The sequence below is a fragment of the Corvus cornix genome, chromosome 15, assembly GCF_000738735.6.
Source record: "Corvus cornix cornix isolate S_Up_H32 chromosome 15, ASM73873v5, whole genome shotgun sequence".
Taxonomy (NCBI): domain Eukaryota; kingdom Metazoa; phylum Chordata; class Aves; order Passeriformes; family Corvidae; genus Corvus; species Corvus cornix.
In genome coordinates, this window is record NC_046345.1 from 4,028,195 (window position 1) to 4,048,479 (window position 20,285).

The 20,285-nt window shown below is 55.5% G+C and overlaps 1 long non-coding RNA gene across 1 annotated transcript; it reads left to right on the plus strand.

Moving 5' to 3' along the window:
* The first annotated feature begins 1,423 nt into the window (after window positions 1-1,423).
* Window positions 1,424-18,482, plus strand: LOC109144409. Its single transcript, XR_005603175.1, has 2 exons — window positions 1,424-1,581; window positions 12,104-18,482. It is a non-coding gene; the product is annotated as an uncharacterized LOC109144409 (long non-coding RNA).
* Window positions 18,483-20,285: the final 1,803 nt, after the last annotated feature.

The window sequence follows — 20,285 nt, forward strand, 5'->3', positions numbered from 1 at the left end:
TATTTATGGGGTTTAACTCAGTTGCAGTGGGGTTGTTCTTTTTTATTGCTGCCAAGCTGTGTTATCAAGAATAAACCATATCTGTAAACAGCAGAAAATCCATTTAAAAAAAAAAAAAAAAGGGAAAAAAAGGCATTCAAAAAAGGCAAAAAAAAAAAGAAATAAAAATCATTTTCTAACCATGGTTTGTCAGTCCCTGTGTTCTCCAGCTGCAGGCACCAAGGATGGGATATTGGGAAGGAATTCTTCCCTGGGAGAGTGGGGAGGGACTGGGATGGAATTCCCAGAGCAGCTGTGGCTGCCCCACCCCTGGAAGTGTCCAAGGCCAGGTTGAACGGGGCTTGGAGCAGCCTGGGATAGAGGCAGGGGATGGAACTGGATGATCCTTAAGACCCCTTCCAAGCCAAACCATTCCAGGATTCTGCGATTCCGTGCTCGAAGCTGGAAGGAGCTTGGCCTCTCCTTTTGCTCTTTGTGTGTGATCGGTTTTCACTGGGAAGGAAGGACAATCCTGTTCTTTCTCTCTCCACGTCACCCTCAGCTCCAGCCAGCTCTGCTGGGATGAGGGAGAGAAGCTGCTGCTCCCACTCCTGCTGCTCCTTCCTTCTGTCTTCCACCTCTTGCTCTGTTTGTTTTTGGGGATCTGCTGTTTCCGAGGTCCTTTAATGCCGGCCCCGTGCAGGGACTCCAGGGAGGGGTTGGTGCTCGGAGCAGGAGCTGGATCCTATCCCAGGCTCCTCTGCCAGCTGCTCCTCCTGCCGCTCTTCAAAAGCTCTCAGCATTCCTGACTCCCTCGCACTTGGAGCCAGGCACTTCCCAAAATGTTGCATCCTCTGGGCCAGAGCGGAGGAGCGAACGCCTGCCCTGAGGTTTTCCATAACTTAGGTCCATCGATACTGGTTTTTCCTTCTCAAATCCATTGGGAATGTTCCCACAAGGGCTGTCCTTGCTGTTGTTGATCCCAGAAACCAGCCTGCCTGAAGGGCTTTGAATCCCAGGAAGGTCCCACTGAGTGCTGCCTCTCCCTCGCTCCCGCTTTCGGGGCTGAGCGTTAAAAACGGAGCTGGAACTTTCCAGGGAATAAATCAGCTCAACCCAAGCAGTGCTGGTTGAACAGCAGCGGAATCTGGAGTAAAACAAGCTTTAATCTCAAGGCAGAGGCTCATCCTGGAGATAATCCAGTGAAATGGCAGGAAGGAGGCAGAGCCGGGGGTCGGCAGCAGGATCCAAACAAGGCCAGGAGCTTTGTGGAGCAGCAGCTTGGCTCTAAGGCGATTATCCCACGGAGGAAGATGGATTTATTTGTTTTTATGAACACATCCAACAGTTTGCATCCATCTCTGGGTGGTTTTGTAATCCCTGCCGGGGCTGGGGAGGGAGGGAGGGAAAAAGGGAAGGAGGGGAGGGAGGGAAGGTTCCAATCTGAGGACTTTGACAAAGATTGAAAGTGATGGTGCTGGGGTGATGCTTGGTGTCTCCTGGCTTTGACTCCTGCTTGGGGTGGCACTTCCAGCCCCTCCTGCTTAGGGTGACACTTCCAGCCCCTCCTGCTGCTCCCAGCTGTCCGTGTTTCCCACGTAGGTGAGTATAAACCCATTTATTCTTGCGGCGTTCTTGGTGTTTGTACAAACAGAGGTGATCAGATATTGCTCAAGGACGAGTTTCTTTATCTCCCTAAACCCTTGAAACTTTGGCTGACTGTTCTCCAGGATGAATTCCTGTGCACTATGGGTTGAGGGAATTCTGAGTCACGCAGCTGCTCTCCCGAACGGGGCAGGAAAAGGGAAGATGTCCTTCAATCCACATCTTTGCTGTGTCCTGAGGAATTGTTTTTCCAGCCCAACTCTCTTGGCAGAGCTGGTGCAAACCAGGTTCTGTTTTCGGGTGGCAATTCCTGTTTCATGTCCCTGGTTGTGCCTTTGGAGCCTTCCCATTCCCAGGCCTTTTCTCGGGATCGCCCCAGAGCTCAGCGCGTGGCTCTTGTGCCTCAACTCCTGGAAATCTTCCTTTGCCTTGAACAGGGGCCTGAGGCTCGAGTGTGTCTCTAATTTTTCCCTTTGTCTTTGGTAAATCTTGGGAAAGATACCTTCAAAGCATCCTTAATATGCTGCTCTCTTCCCGTTTTCCCCACGGAGCCAGGCAGCGGAACAATGCCGAGATCAAAACATTGGATTTGAAAAATCCCAGCTCTCCCAAGGAATGCCTCGAGTGTTGGAAGGGCTGTGACATTTTTAGCACATCTCATCTTGACAGCTCCCTGCTTTTCCTGACTCTGTGCAGGTTTGCTCCTGATGGAGGAAAAGTCTTTGGATTCTTCTGCTTTTCCCAATCTCCTTATCTGTGTCGTTGAGAATGGGAGGGGGAGGAACTCCCTCGTCTCTCTTGTGCTGGGAATCAGGCTGAGAAGTGCTGCGATTCCTTCTGCTCTTTTTATTTAATGGTGTTATGTCTGAGCTGGAGTTTAGGATTGTTTTCCTGGCTGGAATTTTTAATTTGGTGCCAGTCCCATGGGTATTTCTGGCTGTGGATGGCACTTGAGAGATACAAAGTGTTGGAGAGAGAAATACAGACGAGCGGTGGCTTTTCCAAACTCCTTGATCCCACTGATCTTTGTGCATTGAGGTTCTGTATTTGTGGACTGGGTGGCGGGATGGGTGCGGAATGTGTTCCCATCCTTCAGGCTCCCAAGCCCTCCAGCCCATCAGAGATTTGGGATATTGCCTGTTGATTCCCATCCCTCGAGGCTCCTGAGCTCAGGGAAGGCAGCACTTGGAGCATCCCTGCTGGATCTCTGCCATTCCCAGGGTCCTGCCCTCGCCTCCTTCCCAGCTCTGTGCTCCGGAGCCTGCTGCTGTCCCTAATAAAGGGATTGCACCAAAAGCTGCCTGGAATCAATCCCTAAGGATTCTCCCACAAGGACCTGCTGGAAGTTGACCTTATTGATCCACAGCAGCTCGTAATTGTCCAAATCAGCAGCGGCTGCAGGAATTGCTGTTCTCTTTGGTCCGTTTCCCAGGCTGAGATCCACCCAGGAATGTCAGTCTGGGAAACTGCTCCTGGAATTCAGCTGAGTCAGTCCAAGGACCTCAAGTGGTCATTCCCATTTCAGGGATGATACTTCAGAGAGAATTCCAGGCTGGTTTGGCTTGGAAGGCACCTTACAGCTCATCCTGTTCCAACTCCTGCCACTTCCACTATCCCAAGTTGCTCCAAGCCCCATCCAACCTGGCCTTGAACGCTTCCGGGGATCCAGGGGCAGCCACAGCTCCTCTGGGCACCCTGTGCCAGGGCCTGCCCACCCTCACAGTGTGGGACATTCCCAATATCCCATCTAAACTTACTCTCTTTACCCCAGCGGCACCACAAGAACCTGAGTGAGACATCCAGGTGCAGTTCCCAGGGCTGGATTGCCAAATCCACTCCCCTGGAAGCTCCAGTTTTGGAACAAAGGAGATTATTTTGGGCTCTGGTGCCACCAGCCCCAAGCATCACCCACAGGGCATCATCCAGGGCAGCCTCCAGCAGCGTTTCCCAAACCATCCCAGGGCCAGGATCCCATTCCTTTGCATCACAGCCTCACTCTTACAGGTTTGGCGTTAATTAATTGTGCTTTAAACGTGCAAAAATCGCTGTGACTTCCCGTTTTCCATCCCTGCCTGCCCCTTCCCGCCTTCCCCGTGGCGTTTTCCTGGGATTTAGCAGCGCTGTGCAAGCACAGGGCTCCTCAGGCCGGGGCTGATCCGTGCTGGAGCTGTTTTATCTCTATTAATAGCGATTTCCTCACGGAGGATTTTTCTGCTTCCGTGCGCTGAGGGAAGGTTGCTTTCAAATTCTCTCCCTATCGCTCCCGATAAATGGTGTGTCAGCTCCAGGACAAACAGGCAGGATGGGGAAAGGCGTTGCCATGGCAACGCAGGGATGTCGGTGATTGGTATCCATGGCGATTGTTGCTAAATTCTGAGAGGTTTTAAAAACGCTTTTTTTTTGGGGGGGGGGGGGGGGGGGGTGGGGGGGGGGAGGTGTTTTTTTTGGAACATAACGGGTGCGCTGCTGCCTGCGGGGCCGGCGGCGCCGGGAGCACACGCGGGGGTGTGGCCGCACACGTGCCGGCGCCTGCTTCCCGCAGGGAATTCGGCAGGAATGAGCAGGGAGGGGGAGTTTATTTCAAGGCCCTCTGGATGCTGTGTCATGTGGCATCGCCAGCCCTGTCCCAACCTGCCTGCCCCGGGGATCCTTCCCCGCTGAGGATCCGACCCCTTGGAAAGGGTGGGAGCGCGTTTGGGAGGCTGGGAAGGACGGCCGGGGCCGCCTCTGTGGGGTTGTGGTGCCGGGAGCGCCTCTGGATGGCCAAAAGGTTGGGAATGCTGGTGAAAGCTGCCGAGGGAGCTGCCATGGGATGCCCGTCCTGCTGTGGAATGGGGCTTTCCCAGCTCAGGGCTTATCCCTGTGCTCTCAGAGCCTTCGGAATTCCTCTCCTCCAGGAATGGCCCAGCTGGAAGCTGCCATGTGGGGCAGGAGGATGCTCCTGATCCCGTGGGAAGGAGCAGCGGTGGGAATGGCAGCCCTGATCCTCTCCGGGCTCGGTTTGGCACAGGGAACAAACGGGGGAAAGTCCCTTTGCCGTGGGAGCTGGGGCTGGGGGAGCTGGCTGGGATTCCTGGGGGAGCCGGAGCCGCTGCCGCTCCCGGCGCTTCGCTGGGGCTGGAAGAGGAGCGGGAGCAGCTGCTGCTCCCCTCGCTACCCAAACCAGCCTGGCACGGGCTGGAAAGCTCCCGCAGCGAGCGCCAATGAAACCCCTCTCCCAAAGGATCCCGGCCCAGCCAGGAATTGGGTTTTACGAGCAGGGATGGGCGGAGTCAGAAACTCTTCCTCAGGGACGCAGCTGGTGCTGGCTTGGTTTTCCTTTTAGATCTCCAGGATGCAAATATTTACCCTGCTCGCCTGGGAAAGCTCCGTGCGATGGGAACAAGGGCCAGGGGAGGGAAGGCCCCCGTGGCTCTGCCTGCCAGCCCAGATTCCCAGGCAGAGCCCCAAACCTCCCTGTCCTGGCTCCGAGCAGTGTCCCGAGCACACCTTGGGAACAAAACCGCCTTGTTTTGGCAAGAGCAACGGGTGAGAGTGTCCAAATCCCAGGGGTGAGGTTGGTTTAATAAGTGGAAGGATCTTAAATCTCATCCAGTGTCACCCCCTGCCACGGGCAGGAACAACTTCCACTGTCCCAGGGTGCTCCAAGCCCCAATGTCCAACCTGGCTTTGGACACTGCCAGGGATCCAGGGGCAGCCACAGCTTCTCTGGGCACCCTGTGCCAGGGCCTCAGCACCCTCCCAGGGAACAATTCCTTCCCAATATCCCCTCTAAACCCCCTCTCTTTTGGTTTGAAGCCATTCCCCCTTGTCCCACCACTCCAGCTCCTGATGAAATTCCCTCTCCGGCTCCCTCGTAGCCCTTTCAGATACCAGAAGTTGCTGTGAGGTCTCCACACAACCTTTCCTTCTCCAGAAGCTTTTCACCTCTGGAGATTTTCCTTTGCTTTCCGGCATGGTCGTGCCAGGGATTAAAACTCCTGCTGATGCTTGGGTTGGGGTTTGATGCTCTGACTCCCTCCCTGCTCCTTTGCTGCATTTTCCACCCCAAATCTCTCTGTCTGGGCGGTGTTTTTAGGGCGTCCTGCGCTGACCCCACCCCTGAGGCTGCGAGGGCTCCCCGGATCGCTCCCAGCTCCGCGGCTTCCCACAGAGCTGGCAGCCGATGAGACACCAGGGATGAATTCCGTGCCTGAACAAAACCCACTGAGCCTGGCTGGACCCCGTTAGTGCCGCCTCGGTGACAGCGCCAGTGTCACTCCGGGGGCAGCCGTCACCCAGGGCTGTGTTCCCCACCTGGAGGTGCCGAATCCCTTTGTGTTCCTGATGGAATCGTGACCTTGGCTGCCCGTCTCGCCGTCAGCTGTTCCGAGTGAAAGGATCCGTCGTGTTCCTGGGACGGATGGCTGAGCCCGGCTCGTGCTGGTGGGAGAACTCACCGATCTCCAGCCTTTCCCTGGCAGAGCTGCTTTTCCTTGGGAATCCATCAGCTCTGGCACACGCCGGGCATCACTGGGGGCCGGCAAACGCAGCGTGTGCTGCTGATCAGCGCAGTGGGCTCGGGAAAGGGGCTCTGGATGAGCTGATCCACACAATTCCCTTCCCAAGCTTGCAGCCACGACAAAACGCTGCCGTCCGGGCTGTCAGCGGGATAATTGGTTGGCAATGTGAATCAGGAAAGTGGCTTCCCCCTGGAATTTTCTCCTGTAATTGATGTAATTCCTCCTGACATCCCGGCTGTTGCGCTGCCTCGCCCTCCGCAGCCCCACCCGTGTGCTGCAAGTAGGGACCAACAGGTTACTCAAGGAGTAAAGTGGAAAAATCCCTCTTGGAGGAGCTAAAAGTTGGGAGGAAGCAGGATCCTCCTGGCTCCCACCTGGGGAGGTGGCTCTGCTATCCATGGGATGGATGGATGGGGATGGGGCCCGAAGGAAAAGGGGTTGGGTGGTTGTTTCATCCGGCTGTGCCGGGTGTCCCGGTGCTTTCAGCATTCCCAAAAGAAGGCGTGGAGCAGGCACGGTGCTCGCTGCACGCCACACATTCCCTGGGATCCTCCTGGCACACAGTGACACCCTTGGAATGGTCCTGGAGGGTTTCTGAGGCGGGGAGGGTGAGCATGGGATCAGCTCCTCTCCCGGATTAAATCCCGTGTGACAGCAGTACCAAGGATCAGCACATCCAAGGGTTGGGAATGTGCCACGGTGCTGCTGGGAAAGGCTTGGATTCCTGGAGTTTTAAGGAGCTTTGTGGAAGACCCTGGACACCCAGGGGTCTCTGGGAGGCGGGAGAACCCCTGGAGCCCTCCAGTCGCTCTTGACTCTTCTATTTTGGCACCTTGGGATTTCCAGGAATATTCCCAGCCGGTGCTGGGATCTGCTGCTCCAGTGGGTTCCAGGCTCCCTCCTCCCCTCCCACAGATGGGTAATTAGTGCCAGGGTGGGATCCTGTTAATTGCAGCCATTGTCGTGTTTGGATTTACGGGATAATTGCTGATAGCTGGTGTAATGTTTTCCCCCCTGATCACAGGAATTAACCTTCTCCGGGAGGAGCAGAGCTCATCCCGGCATTCTCCGGGAGAGATCCTGCTGGGATCCCTCCCCGTGGGTGCTGCTGGGTGGGAATTCCCGGCAGTGTGTCCCCTCTGCACATTTATCCAGCAAATCCTCGGGAAGCTCAGGCTGTGCTGCTTTGCCTCGGAACCAGCAAAGCCGCCGCCAGTGATCCGTGGTTTTGGGAAGAGCTGGGATCCGCGGGTCACTGCCGCAGGATGTGCATCCTTGGGTGTCCTCCCGAGCGCTGAGTCACCTCTGGAGGCTTCATCCAACCTTGTCACACGCTGGCTCCGGAGCCTCCGTGCCCTCGAGCATCAAACCTGACCTGATCCGTCCTTCGTGCTCCTCCCTCCTGCTTTTTCCTGGAGGAGGGGCAGCGGGGGAGGACACGGATGCCCGCAGCCTGGGGATGAACCAGAAGATCCTGCGTGGGCATAGAACTCTCCAGGGAAGCGCGATGGGAGCGTTTGGGCTCTGCCAGAGGCTGGCTGTGGTTTGGGAATGTGGTGGGAAGGAGATGTGCTCCTGAGGCACTGGGAGATGCCGGCACTGGGCAGAAATCAATCCCAGCTTGGGAGAGGTCTCTGGAGCAGGAATCAGTGGCGGGAAGGAGGGGAGGACAGGGATGCACCACCACGGGAATGCTGGAGCAACCCTGTGCTCCCAGACCCTGCAAGCCCAAGGTGCAGCCGAGCTTGCAGGATGAATTCCCGGTCCTGTCACGGCTCCGGGAGACGGGAACGCTGACGAGCCCGCGCTGCTCCGCACAGAGGTGACATTGCGGCAGCGCCCGGCTCGGGCTGTCCCGTTCTGTCCCCTCATCCCTCGCGGAGGCGCAGGAGCACGGGCTGGATGCCGAGGGCCCGGAGCCGTGGGAAGCGGGGATTTTTCCGCTCGCCCAGCGGGGACGTGAGGGGTTTGCAGAGCAGGAAGGAGCCTCTGCCCGCCACAAGCTGCTGCCTTTGCTCCCTGCGCTGCTCTTCCCACTCCCCGTTCAGGAATCTTGGCTCTGGGATCCTCCTCGCACTCGATCCCTGTTCCCAGGGGGAGGCACCGGCAGCATCTCCATCCTTGTGCCCTCATCCCGGCCTGGATCCATCCCAGTTCCCAGCTCTTCCCTTCTCACATTGTCCTAATAAGTGATTGTTTCCCCCATTTTGCTTTTTTGGCTGCCTGTTGCAGAGCTCGCTGCTGATTTCCCAGGAGAGGAATAAAAGCCAGAGCACAAACCCAGCCTGGAAAATCACCGCCAGCAGGCAGATCCAGGGATGGAGCCCGGATTGGAGCTGCAGGGATCATCAATATCCCAAACTGGGTGCGTGGGTCCATCCAGACAGGGTGGGAGGAGAAGGAACCTCCAGCTCTGATTTCCCAGATGTTTCCCCATTCCCAGGCCTGCAGTGTTACGGAATTTTTCACCCTGAGCTTTGGTGCTACCCCAAATCTGCTTTCATTACCAGCTCTCATTATTCCAGGAGCTGTTATTCCAGGAACTGTTATTCCACGATTCTGTTCCCATCAGCATCCATCTCTCCCTTCCCTGGTATTTGGGAAGCAGCTGCTTGGAGCTTTCACAGCTTCTGCTGGTGGTTTTTAGACTGTTCCAGCTTCTCCATCCAAATGTTATCCACAGTCAAACCAAATGCCCCAAACTCGTTTGGGAATCTCAGGGAGAGCTGGGATCATGAAATCTGCTTTTCCAAAATGCGTCCTGATTGGCACTAATTAAATCCCACTCCTTCATTAAGCCAGTCCTGTTTCGGATCTTCCCTTGTTTTTTGCCTGGCTTCAGTGTCAGCCCAACAACTTGGATTGTTGGAATCCACGAGGAAATAAATAACGCCGCTGGAATTCAGAGCAGACTTTTTAAAAGGCCTTAAAAAGCAGGGAAAAAATTTAAATAATATCTGGAAATAACTCCTTGGCCAGCGCTTTCAAACCTCTCCAATTCGATTGCTCCAGATCTTGCTGATCCTTGAGAAGTTTGGCATTAATTATCTCCATTTATTGGTTTATTTTGGTGTGTTGCTACACAAAATATCTCATCAGGCTTTGGCACAAAGGCATCAGCTCAGTCTTTATCTCCTGGGTCAAATAACCCCAATTTCTCTGCCTTATCAGCAGCATTCCCAGCAGCTGTTGGCTCCAGGGCTGGATAGGAACCACGGATTTCTTCCAAGCACCTCTTGCTCTCATTCCTTTTGCTCCCTTTCAAATCAGCAACTACTTTGCCCCGTATATTTCATTTTTTCAATCAATCTCTTGAAGCCCCATTACCGCTGCCTCCTCGGCGGGGCTTTTATGAATTTGCCTCTGCAGCTTTGACAATAATTAATTGTCCCCGAGCAGTGTCCAGCTCTCCCTGGTTTCCCTTCAATCCTTTCTCCACGCTGGCACCTCCCGGTTTTGTGTCTCAGCCCTTTCGCAGCGGAGAGAGGAGAGGCTTTGTCAGACCAGCCTTTGTTGTGTCCCGGTGCAACTCAACAAAGCGATTCCAGAGGCAGAATCCTTCGGGATCCCCGTGGAGAGGCTTTGGGTACCTGTTTGCTGCTCTCTGGGCCTTGGGAGAGAGGAGGGAGCTGAGGGATCCTGAGCTGAATTTAAAATAAAACTCAGGACTTGGAGCAGGGGGGTGGAATGGGATGAGATTTAAGGTCCCTTCCAACCCAAACCACTCTGGGATTCTTGGATTCCTTAATTCCCTCTTGGTTTCCTTGGATTAAATCTGCTTTTGGGAGCTGTTTTGATTCCCAGGGGCTGTGTTTGTGGGGAGCAGCCTAGGAAAGGCTGGACCAGGGGCTGGACCTTGACATCCTTTTGGACTTCCCGGAAAGCTGATTTTGGGATGGGCAACAGCGCAGGAATCCAACCTCTTGTCCAGAGGATTTGGGGGGAGCAGCTGCATCCCTATCCGTGATTCCCTGAGGAATTCCAGGGCAGGGTGGGGTGTGAGCACAGCGGGGGAGCCGCTGACAAACAAATCCTATAAAATCTGCCTCTGGCGAGAGTTTTTGTGCCTTTAGATTCTCCCGGTGTCTCTGGAATGCCATTAGCGGATCGTTTTCCGGGGGGGAAAATCCCATCTCCTTTGAGAGGCCGCGGCGCCGGGAGAGCTCCGAGCGAAGGGATTTGCTCTCAAATATTCACTCGGTTTGTTCCCCGCTTATTTTTCTTCTCTTTCGGAGCGGAAAAAAAGCAGGAAAAAGAGGCGGAAGTGCCTCGGCCTTGGGGGCGAAGATGCACAATCCGTGATGGTCCTCGAGGATTTTGACATCCTTTAAATTTCCCTTCCTGTCCTCTCTCTTGAAGCCTCCAGTTCTTGGCTCTGTGGGGTGAAAGGTTCCTGGATTGTCAGGAGGCAGCCGGAGTAAGAAAGGGGAAAAACAGGCTGGAAAAAAGAAAGGGAAGGAGAAAGAAGAAAGAGGGGGGGGAAAAAGGAGAAAAGGAAGAAAGAAGAAAAAAAAGGGAGGGGAAAAAAGGAGAAAAGGAAGAAAGAAGAAAAAAAAAGGGAGGGAAAAAAAGAAGAAAGGGAATAATAAGAAGGAAGGGAAGCAAATGCGAATCCTGTGATCTTAGAGAGGTCTTTTCCAACCTTCATGATTCTAGGGAAAAGAACAAAGGGAAGAAAAAGGCGGGGGTGTGAAGGGAAAAAGGAGGGAAATCAGGAGAAGAAAGAGAAGAAAAAAGAAGAAGGGGGGAGGGGGAAGAAAAATCAGGCAGCAGAAGAACTCCATTTGCTTTCCCCTCTGGCTCCTCGTCTCGTCTTTCTCGATTCTGGAGTATTCCACAGCTTGTCCTAGAACGTGGTTTTGGGCTCAGTGGGAATTAGGGAAGAAAGAGAGAAAAATCCCCGGGATCTCTCCTTCCTCCACGGGTGCTGCGCAGCTCAGGGGGTGCCCACTCCCTATTGATCTGTGAGCCAGGGACGAGCCCTTCTGATCCCACCCTGCCTGCCCCAAACCCCTGGAGAGAATCCCCTGGGAAGGGGTTTAGTCCCTCGATGGATAGGCAAGGCAAGGCAAGGCAAGGCAAGGCTGCCAGGCACTTTGAGCACTGGGATTTATTTCCCTTGTCCTGGCAGCCCTGGTTCCCATCATGGCATGGGAAGTGCATCCTTTGGCCCTGTCCCCATCCCAATCCTTATCCCCATTCCTACTGGAAGCTCTCCCTGCCCATTGGAACCCGGTGCTCTCTGAGGCCCCTTCCAAGCCAACCCATCCTGTGATTCCGTGCTTCAGTGATGCCATCTGGGATTCCCAGGATGAGCCCTTTGAGCTGGGCTCCATGCACACCTCCTTGCCCGGCTGTCGCCGCTGTCTGGATCATGGGGAATGCCCATCCCACCCCCCGGAGCCATCCCAGCTCCCACAGTTCCACACCGAGCTCATCCCTGCCTGAGGAATGCTCAAACCAAGCCGCGGCTCCTGGTCCCCTCCGCGTCCCAGCCTTTCACCGGCGCAGCGTCCCGGCGCTGCCGCTGTCCCTCTCGGGGAACACCGGGAAGCCAGGCAGGAATTTTTCCCGCTGCCGGAGGGGATTTCTCCATGTGCCTGGCGGGAGAGAGCGGCGGTGCTGCCGAAGGAAGGGAGGGATCGCTGCGTCACCCCCTTGATTTACTCGATCCCTGCTCCCGCTGCACTGCGGAGCAGATGGAGCCGCTCCGTCCTTTGCCTCTGGAGCTGTGAAGAATTCCAGAAACCCTTTTTTTCCTTTTTTTTTTTTTCCCCCCCTCCCCCCCAGCTCTTAAATCCTTTGGAGCTGGGGAAGCTCCAGTGAATTTCAAATAAGCTCTGGAAGCTGTGCGTTAAAACCTAACGAGCCAGAATATCAATTATCCCGATGGAAATGAGGAGTCGCCCCGGGGGAAGGAAATGGTGGCGTTGGGTTGGGGCTGCTGGTGAGAGATCGGGACTCGCCGAGTGATGGGGGCGGAATTAAATCCAATTCCTTCATTTTCCCACTGGCAGGGTCATGGATGCACAGGGGGAGCTGGAACAGTTAAACCCTGACGGGGAGAGAGGGAGCTGGAAGTTCAGAGAGGAGTTAAAAACGGGATTAGCTGGAGATGCTGAGATCTCCGGTCCCCTTGGGAAGCCGAGGATGTCGCTGAGCATCACCCTGCTCCCAAAATTCCCTCCCTGCCTCATTTTCGGCCACCTCAGCCGATGCCAGTGCCTGTGACTCAGAGAGGATCTGGCTGGGTCTCTGTCCTGCAGGTGAATGCACCAAAATCCTGCTCTGAAGTCCCCATCAGCTCTGATTAGGGAACGAGAGGCGCCAGTTTTCCTTGTGAGGCTCCTGCCCGGTGCCAGCTCCTCTGGGATTATTGATGTTCTCCTTGTCCCGGGAGTTTGGGAGCTCAGGAACATTTTGGCCCCGAAATTTCAGCTGCACTCTTTGCTCTGAGCTCGATTTTCTCTCAATTCATTGTGCTGCTGGTTTCTCTCCTGGAGCAATTGAACCCCAAAATGACAAAGCAGGGGCTCGTTGGCCACAAACTCCACACAGCCCTGTTGGATCCAGCCCTGGCTCGGGAAAGTCCTCTGGTTTGGGAGCCTCCAGGCACTGTTTGGATGAATTGTTTACAGTTTTGGGAAGGAAACCCCTTCATCAGCCAGTTTTGATAGCTCAGGGCTGAGTCACTGCAAAGGAGAAACTCTGGGTGACTGAATTTAATCCCCAGGCTTGGCTCAGCAGGGAGGGATGTGCTCCAGGATCCAGGATATCCCAGATAATGCCAGGATATCCCTGCTCCAGCTGCTCTCCTCGGTCCTTCCTTGGTGCTGGATCCCTCTGGCATCTGTTCCATGGATGCAGGAGTCATTTCTGGAGCGTGACGCTCATCCCACCCCGGGCTGTCTGGGGAAGGTGGGATGTCTCCAAAGCCGTATGGATTTCTGCCAGTTTGAGCAGTGGAACAGAGTGTCCCTGTCATGGGAAAATCCCTTGGGAAGAGCTTTGGCACCTCCCAGCAGCACCTGCCCTGGCTGTCATCACCCCTCCGCTGTTCCACTCGCTGGGTGGACGGGATGAGCATCCTCAGCTCCTGGGAGATGTCCCAGCGGGGCCCTGCCGCCTTCTCCAGGGGAATTCCAGGCACGGGGACCAGCGGGAATGGGGCCAGGCATGCCAGCACCTTCAAGCCTTTCCCAGCCTGGAATCTGCTGTGTCGCTGGAGGATCCACTCAGCACCCCCTTTCCACGGGGAGGAAAGTCCGTGGGACCACGAGTTCTTCCAGGAAAACCCCAAAATTAGGAGAGGGGTGGGGCTGACCTGTGGGGAATCACTGCTGGAGATGCCGCAGGGGGAAAACTCAGCTGGGAGGGTGGGAAGGAAGGGAAAATGTGCATTTAATCCACCCTGCGGAAGGAGCCGAGGCAGGAGAAGCGGGATGTGGGTGGAGGAGGCCCAGCAGCGCATCCCGGCTGTTACAAATTGCCTTTCCCAACCCATCCCAAACTTTTGTGTCGCGTAATTCCGTGCCCGACTCTGCAGCGGATAAATCCAGGGCAGGTTTGTAAATGCTGCATTGCTGGCAGCCAAAACACAAATACAACCTGAACGGCTGCCAAATGGGAAAAAGCAGGGGGGGAAAAAAGGCTCTGTGTCAGGATTTACAGCCCTGGAAAAGAACAGGCTCAGCCTGGACAGCTGGGAAGGGGCTGGCACCACTCCTGACTTCCCTCCCAGGGCAGAGATTTGGGAAAAAGAGAAAGAGAAGCTGTTTTCAGACTGCCTGGAGCTCTGGAGAGGGTCCTGGGAATGGATTTGGGTGGGTTTGGGGCCTCTGGGATGCTGGAGGCTCTGGGAGAGGCACGTTTGGGGAGGTGGAGGGGGAAAAAAGGTGTAAAATTCCAGCTGTGGTGGCAGGATTGGTGGTTCCCATGCTGGCTGGAGCACTGCTCGCTCCTTCCTTGATTCCTTGATTCCTTCCTTCCTTCCTTCCTCTTTTCCTTCTTTCCCCCCTTTTATCCTTTTCCTTCCTTCCCTTTTTTCCCACCAGGAAGGTTTTGCACTCCTTGAGCTCAGGGCTGGAGCCGGGACCTTCCCGGTGCCTCCCATCCATCTCCAACCACTCGGGTGATCCCAGAGGTTTCTCCTGAGGATGGGCTGCGAAGGACCTTCCCCGCCCGGCAGCAGGACAGGATTTCTCCAAGATGGGGAAAGCTCCCCTGGGATGGTATCCAGGATTCAAAGGAACTGAAGGAAATGAAGAAATCCAGGGGAAAAAAGCACAGAGCAGCCCAGGGTTGGGATGACTTCCAGTTCTGGCTGTGCCTTGTCTTGGATTCAGCTTGGATTCGCACCTTGTCCTGTTGGGATGGAGCAAGGGGTGTTTTGTCCCATGGAACAGGACCTGGATCCGGCTGCTCCGTGTCCTACGTGTTGGATTTATTTCCCTGCAAAGGCACAGAGTGATGCAGATGAAAATTTATTGATCCATCAGCGCTGGAAGGAGCCATGTGCTCCATCCTGCTGTCCCCAGTGCCACCCTGGGCACTGGGACACGGTGACAGGGGGTGACAGGGGGTGACAGGAGCCACCCACGGTGTGGCGACTGTGGCAGAAGATGAGGACAAGCAGCGCTGATGAAGAAAGGGCTGGATTCGCCAAACCCCCTGCTCTGATCCCCTGAACTCCAAATCCCACTCAGGTTTTGGAGGGAAATTTGGACTTGGGCTGTGGTGGGGGGGCTGTCCAGGGAGAGCAGCTCATCCTGGGTTCTTTTAAGATCTTTTTTTCCTTCTGTTTTAAGAGGAGGAGCTCTGGCACAGGCTGGTTCTGGTGGTGGATGGCCTCTTCCAAGGGATCCCGGCTGGATATGGCTGTCATGCGGGTGCTTCCATGATGTCCTCATCACCTTTCCTACCTTTCCCACTGGTGTTAAACCCCAGGCTCCTTCCTGCTGGATCTCCCTTCCTGAGCAGGGATGCAGGGATGGGTTAGATTCCCACCTGGAAGCCCTGGCTCTGTGGATGTGCAGTTACAGCCACAGGATTCCAGGCTGTCAATCCCAATCCATCGGCTGGAGCGGGGCTGGCACTGCCCAGGTGCCTTCTCCTGGCTCTGCCGGCTGCTCCAGGGATCTTGTGCTGCCTCCAGCCAAATCCCTGTGGTTGGATGCAGGCTCCAGCTACTGCCAAGTCATTTCCTTTCCTCCCTTGTCAATAGAACTCGTTTATTATCTCTTATCATATCCCAGTGCAGGACTCGGAGCGGAGCATCCATCTCTGGTTTTGGCTGCGTCTGCTGGAGAAAAGATGGAATTTGCCAAACCCCCAGACCTTATCCTCTGGGAAAGAACAGCCAGTTGTGGTCAGGTTCCCATGGGAATTCAGGTCAGGGTTTCCAGGTGCATTTGTGGCCCTGTTGGAGCACGGAGTGGGAACGGGAACTCAGCGCGGGGTCCTTGCACCAGAGCATCCTTTGGGAAAGGGACCACTGAGATCCTGAGCTGTATCCTGCCTTAACTCTTTCCCTACAATCCCTCCCGCTGCCAGGGAGCTGGGAAAATCTCCCTTTGCAGCAGGAGCAGCTGCTCAGCCGAGGAGATGGAAAAAGCCTGGAAAGCCCCACATGGGAATGCTGGGCAGCAGCACCACAATCAATCCCTGGCTGTGGCATCCCGGAGGGATCCCGGCCCTGTGTCCGTGTGTCCATCCAGGGAATGCCCAGCCCCTTCCCGGGTCACAGCTCCAGGAGCAGCGTTTTATCCTCAGGAGGAGCCCATGGAATGATAAATCCCAAGCCAGCGGCCACAGCTGCCCGGCCACGGGCGACCTGCGTTTATTGGGCTGATCCGGGTGACTTTCCCTGACCTTCTCCACATTCTCCTGGAAAAAGGAAGGTACAAACACCCTCCTGGGAGGAGGTTTTCCCACAAAAACCCTCTTTATCCAGCGGGAATACACGCTAACTGCTGTTTTCTCCCAGTGTTTGTGCATTCAGGAATGTTTTCTCCCGGTGATTGTCTGCTCAGGAATATCAAAGCCCAGAGGTTGTTTTTCCTTTAAGCAGCAGAGAGGTGACTCCACTGAAGATCAAAGCCACGGTTCTGGCATCTCTCAAAGCCTCTCCTCTCCCTCCCCTGCCGAGGAGATGCAGGTGTTGGAGAGAATATTCATGGAGAGATGCTCCAGGATTAACCCTTCCAGGGGCCGGGAAATTGCAGAATTCCAGTTTGCTCTGTGAGGAGCCATCCCAGCAGGATGTGTTGCCTGGAATGGGGGATATCACTTGAGTTTATTCCCAAATCAGGGCACTCCGGCAGTTGGAAATATCCCATCCCACATCCTGTGAGGCTCCAGCCCGTTCCCAGCTCCCAAATTAAAGCCTTGTGCTGCAGGCCTGGCAACCTTTCCCTTCTCCTGTGGGAATCTCAGCTGCTGCTGCTTGAATTCCTCTGAGCAGGGATCGATATCCTGCAGGATTTGCTGGGAAGCAAAACAAACTGGAAAACAGCCCTTGGAATGAGATGCTGGTGGCTCTGAGTGTGTCCCATGGGATGCTGAGTTGAGATCCCAAATCCACATCCTGGACCCTCTGCCTGCCCTGGAGCTTCCTGGCCAGGCTGGGATTTGCCCCTGGGATTGATCATTCCATGCTGGGAAGACTCGACAGCCAAATCCCTGTGTGTGGCAGTGCTGGACAGGACTCGGTGACAGCATCGATCCCAGAGCTTGTTAAACAACAGGCGTGGCTGGGAAAGGTTCTCCTTGCTCATCCCCATGTGGGAATGGTGTGTGCTGCTGGAAGCTCCTGATCCAATAGAGATTTTTCCCCTCTCCATGGGGAAGTGACATTTTTATGGAATAATAGAACGGTTTGGGTTGGAAGGACCATAAAGCTCATCCCATCCCACCCCCTCCATGGGTAGGGACACATTCCAATATCCCAGGTTGCTCCAGCCTGGCCTCGGACACTTCCAGGGATGGAGCAGCCACAGCTTCTCTGGGAAAGCAGGAGCAGAGCAGAATGCCCAGGGTGTGGGAAAAGGGACCCTCTAACAACAGACAGATCCCAAATCCCACTGTGTGCTGCCAGGGAGTCCCTGGATGGGATAACAACCTGTGGATAGTCACTCGGAAAAATCAGAGGATGAATTCCATGGATCCAGCTCGGGACCAGTCCCGGCCTTCCCGGTGCTTGGCACTGCCATCCGCACTGCCTGGCAGCCTTTGTGCCTCTCCCTGTGACCCATGCGCGATGCTCCGGCTGGGAAGGGGCGGGGGAGCCGCCAGCTGAAATCCTTCTCCGTGTGCTGGCAGAGCAGGAGGATATTCTTGGAGCCGGGATGTGGAGCCAGCAGACACCTGCCGGGCCGGCCTTTGCTTTCCCAGTGCAAAATTTCCATTGGGAAGGGAGATAGGAGCGGGACGACGCCTCCCTGCTGCACACGGGAGCCACCCCCTCCCCACGGGAGAGCGCTCCCAGCTTTCTGTGCCGGCCGGGAACAGCCTGGACATGGCTTGGGCTGGGAATTCATGACTGCAGATGGATCCAAAATCGCTGCTGGAGGCGGCTCCTCCCGGGCTGAGCTGGGATCTGGGATCCCTTTATATCGAGTCTGGCGCGGGGGGATTGTCCTTGGCCACCGGCTGCGGCACGGAGGTGCCACCCAGTGCCGCGGGGCGCCGGCCTTGGGGACAGCAGCACCTGCAGGGACTGCCGGCTCCCGCGAGCCCACCCTGGAGCCGGGGGTTTTTGGGGTGCAGCGCTGGCCCCCGGCATTCCCGCACACCCAATCCCGGGATCGCAGCCGCCCTGTCCCCATCCCTTCCCTCCGGCTGGCGGCTGCCACAGCCCGGGCACGGCAGCAGCCCCCGGCCGTGGGAATGGGAAGTGGAGAGGCTCTATTTTAAACCACCGCTGTGGGTTGGTGACCTAGAAAAGCAGCTCCGGGAGCAGGAGTGTGAAGTCCAACCTCCCCCGCTGCGAGCGGGGCCGTCGAGCACAGGGTGACCTAAATAAAGCCACGGGAGAGGTGTCGGGGGTGCTGCTCCCCTAAATAAAACCATGGAGAAGTGTCAGGGGTGCTGCTCCCCTAAATAAAATCATTCAGAGGTGTCAGGGGTGCTGCTCCCATAAATAAAACCATGGAGAAGTGTCGGGGGTGCTGCTCCCCTAAATAAAATCGGAGGTGTCAGGGGTGCTGCTCCCCTAAATAAAATCATTCAGAGGTGTCAGGGGTGCTGCTCCTCTAAATAAAATCATTCAGAGGTGTCAGGGGTGCTGTTCCCCTAAATAAAACCATGGAGAAGTGTCAGGGGTGCTGCTCCCCTAAATAAAATCATTCAGAGGTGTCAGGGGTGCTGTTCCCCTAAATAAAACCATGGAGAAGTGTCGGGGGTGCTGCTCCCCTAAATAAAATCGGAGGTGTCAGGGGTGCTGCTCCCCTAAATAAAATCATTCAGAGGTGTCAGGGTGCTGCTCCCCTAAATAAAACCATGGTGCTGCTCCTCCAGCCCCAGGTTTGCAGCTCAGGACCCTCCCAGCACCATCCCTGGGGGTTTCAGAGGGATAAGAGGCGGATAAATGGATCAATCCCTGATTTTGGCAAGGATGAAGCAGGACCAAATCCAGGGGTCCCAGGTTCTGGAGGGTTATGGAATTTATCTATGGAATATTTCAGCGACGGTGTGGCACAGCTCGCTGAGGGGGGGAGGGGAGAGGAAGCTGAAGAGAAAGCTCCTTCCTCCCCTCTTTTTAATGCGCTGTCAGGAGGAATTTCAATTATTTAAAGCTCACAGGTACGTGCTCCTCGCAGCCTCCGAAATGAAGCAACACTCGGCTCTCCTCAGCCCCAAACCCGGGAAGGTTCTGAGCCTTCGGCTGAGCGCAAGACAGGCCAATTAATTAAATCAGTAAATAAGTTCTCCTAATCCCATTAACAAAAGAGGAGCTGGAGATTAAATCTTTGATGGCACTCGCTGCAAAATTAATGCAGGCAGCCTGTGAGGAAATGTATTCTTCCCCTCACCTCGGCGAGGATAACAGCGCAGTTTTATAGGGCAGGGCGTTATCGGGAACGGGAAATGGATGTAAAACCAGCACATATCTCATTAAAAGGGTGTAATGAGCTGCAGACAGGATGAGCTGGGCCTGCTGAGCTCGGGGCTCTGCGGCGCTGCCACACCAGATCCTGCCTGTGCCACCTCGGGGAGGGGACATGGGGGTGCTGCCGAGGGATTTGGGGTCCCTGTGGGGTTTCTCGGCTCTGGGGTGAGGCAGGAAGAGGCTGGGGAGGGGGGGTTTTCACCCAGAGCGAGAGGGAGCAGGGTGGGATGCCGGAGCCGCCTCGCTGCGGAAGCTCCCTGGCATCCCTGGCAGGCTGGGAGCTGACAGGCTGGGGGGAGGCACGGGGGGTGGATAAAAACATCCTGGAATCCTTCCCGAGGTGCTGCTCCTCCTCTGCTTCTCCAGAGGAGAAAATCCCTTCTCCAGCCCTTGGAGCAGCTGGCTTCCCTGTGGCACCACCGGAATCAATGGACAAGGGGGGAAATTCCCTTTTCTTTTCTTTTTCCTGGCTTTTTTTTAAATCCCAGCACTCTCACTGGGGGGATGAATCAAGGATGTCTCCTCTGGCTTGTGCCTTGTTTGGTGTTTTCTGAGGGTGGGCTGGAGGGGTTTGGGGCGTTGGTGAAACTGGGGGAATCCAGCTGAAGGCCTCGCAGGTCCTGAGGGAGAATCCCAGGGATGGTTTTCTCATGCTCCAGCCTAAATCTTGGCTTGGGGTTTTCTCTCGTGGAAAAAGGAGATGCAAACTCTGTGGTCCCCAAAATTCTGGGACAACCCGCCTAGATTCAGCTCCTGCTGCTCGGAGAGCTCGGGCTGTGCCCATCGCTCCTTCTCCACCCTCCTCCCGCTCTTTTCTCCTCCCCCTCTTTTCCCAAGCGTCATTCCCAGGGAGGGGAAGATGGGTATGGAATTGGGGTGCTGGATCATGGATCCTTTCCCACCTTTCTTGTGTCTCCAAGAACTAAATCCCTCCGAAGCCCTCGGTGGGTGTGATGGGCAGCACGTGCTGAGGCTGAGTTACAGCGCAGCCGCTCCTCCTCACATTCCAGGGAGATCCTGGAGGCAGATCCATCGGGATCTGTGGCCAGACAGGCTCGGGGGGAAGCAGCTCAGTGATTTACAGGAGTGAA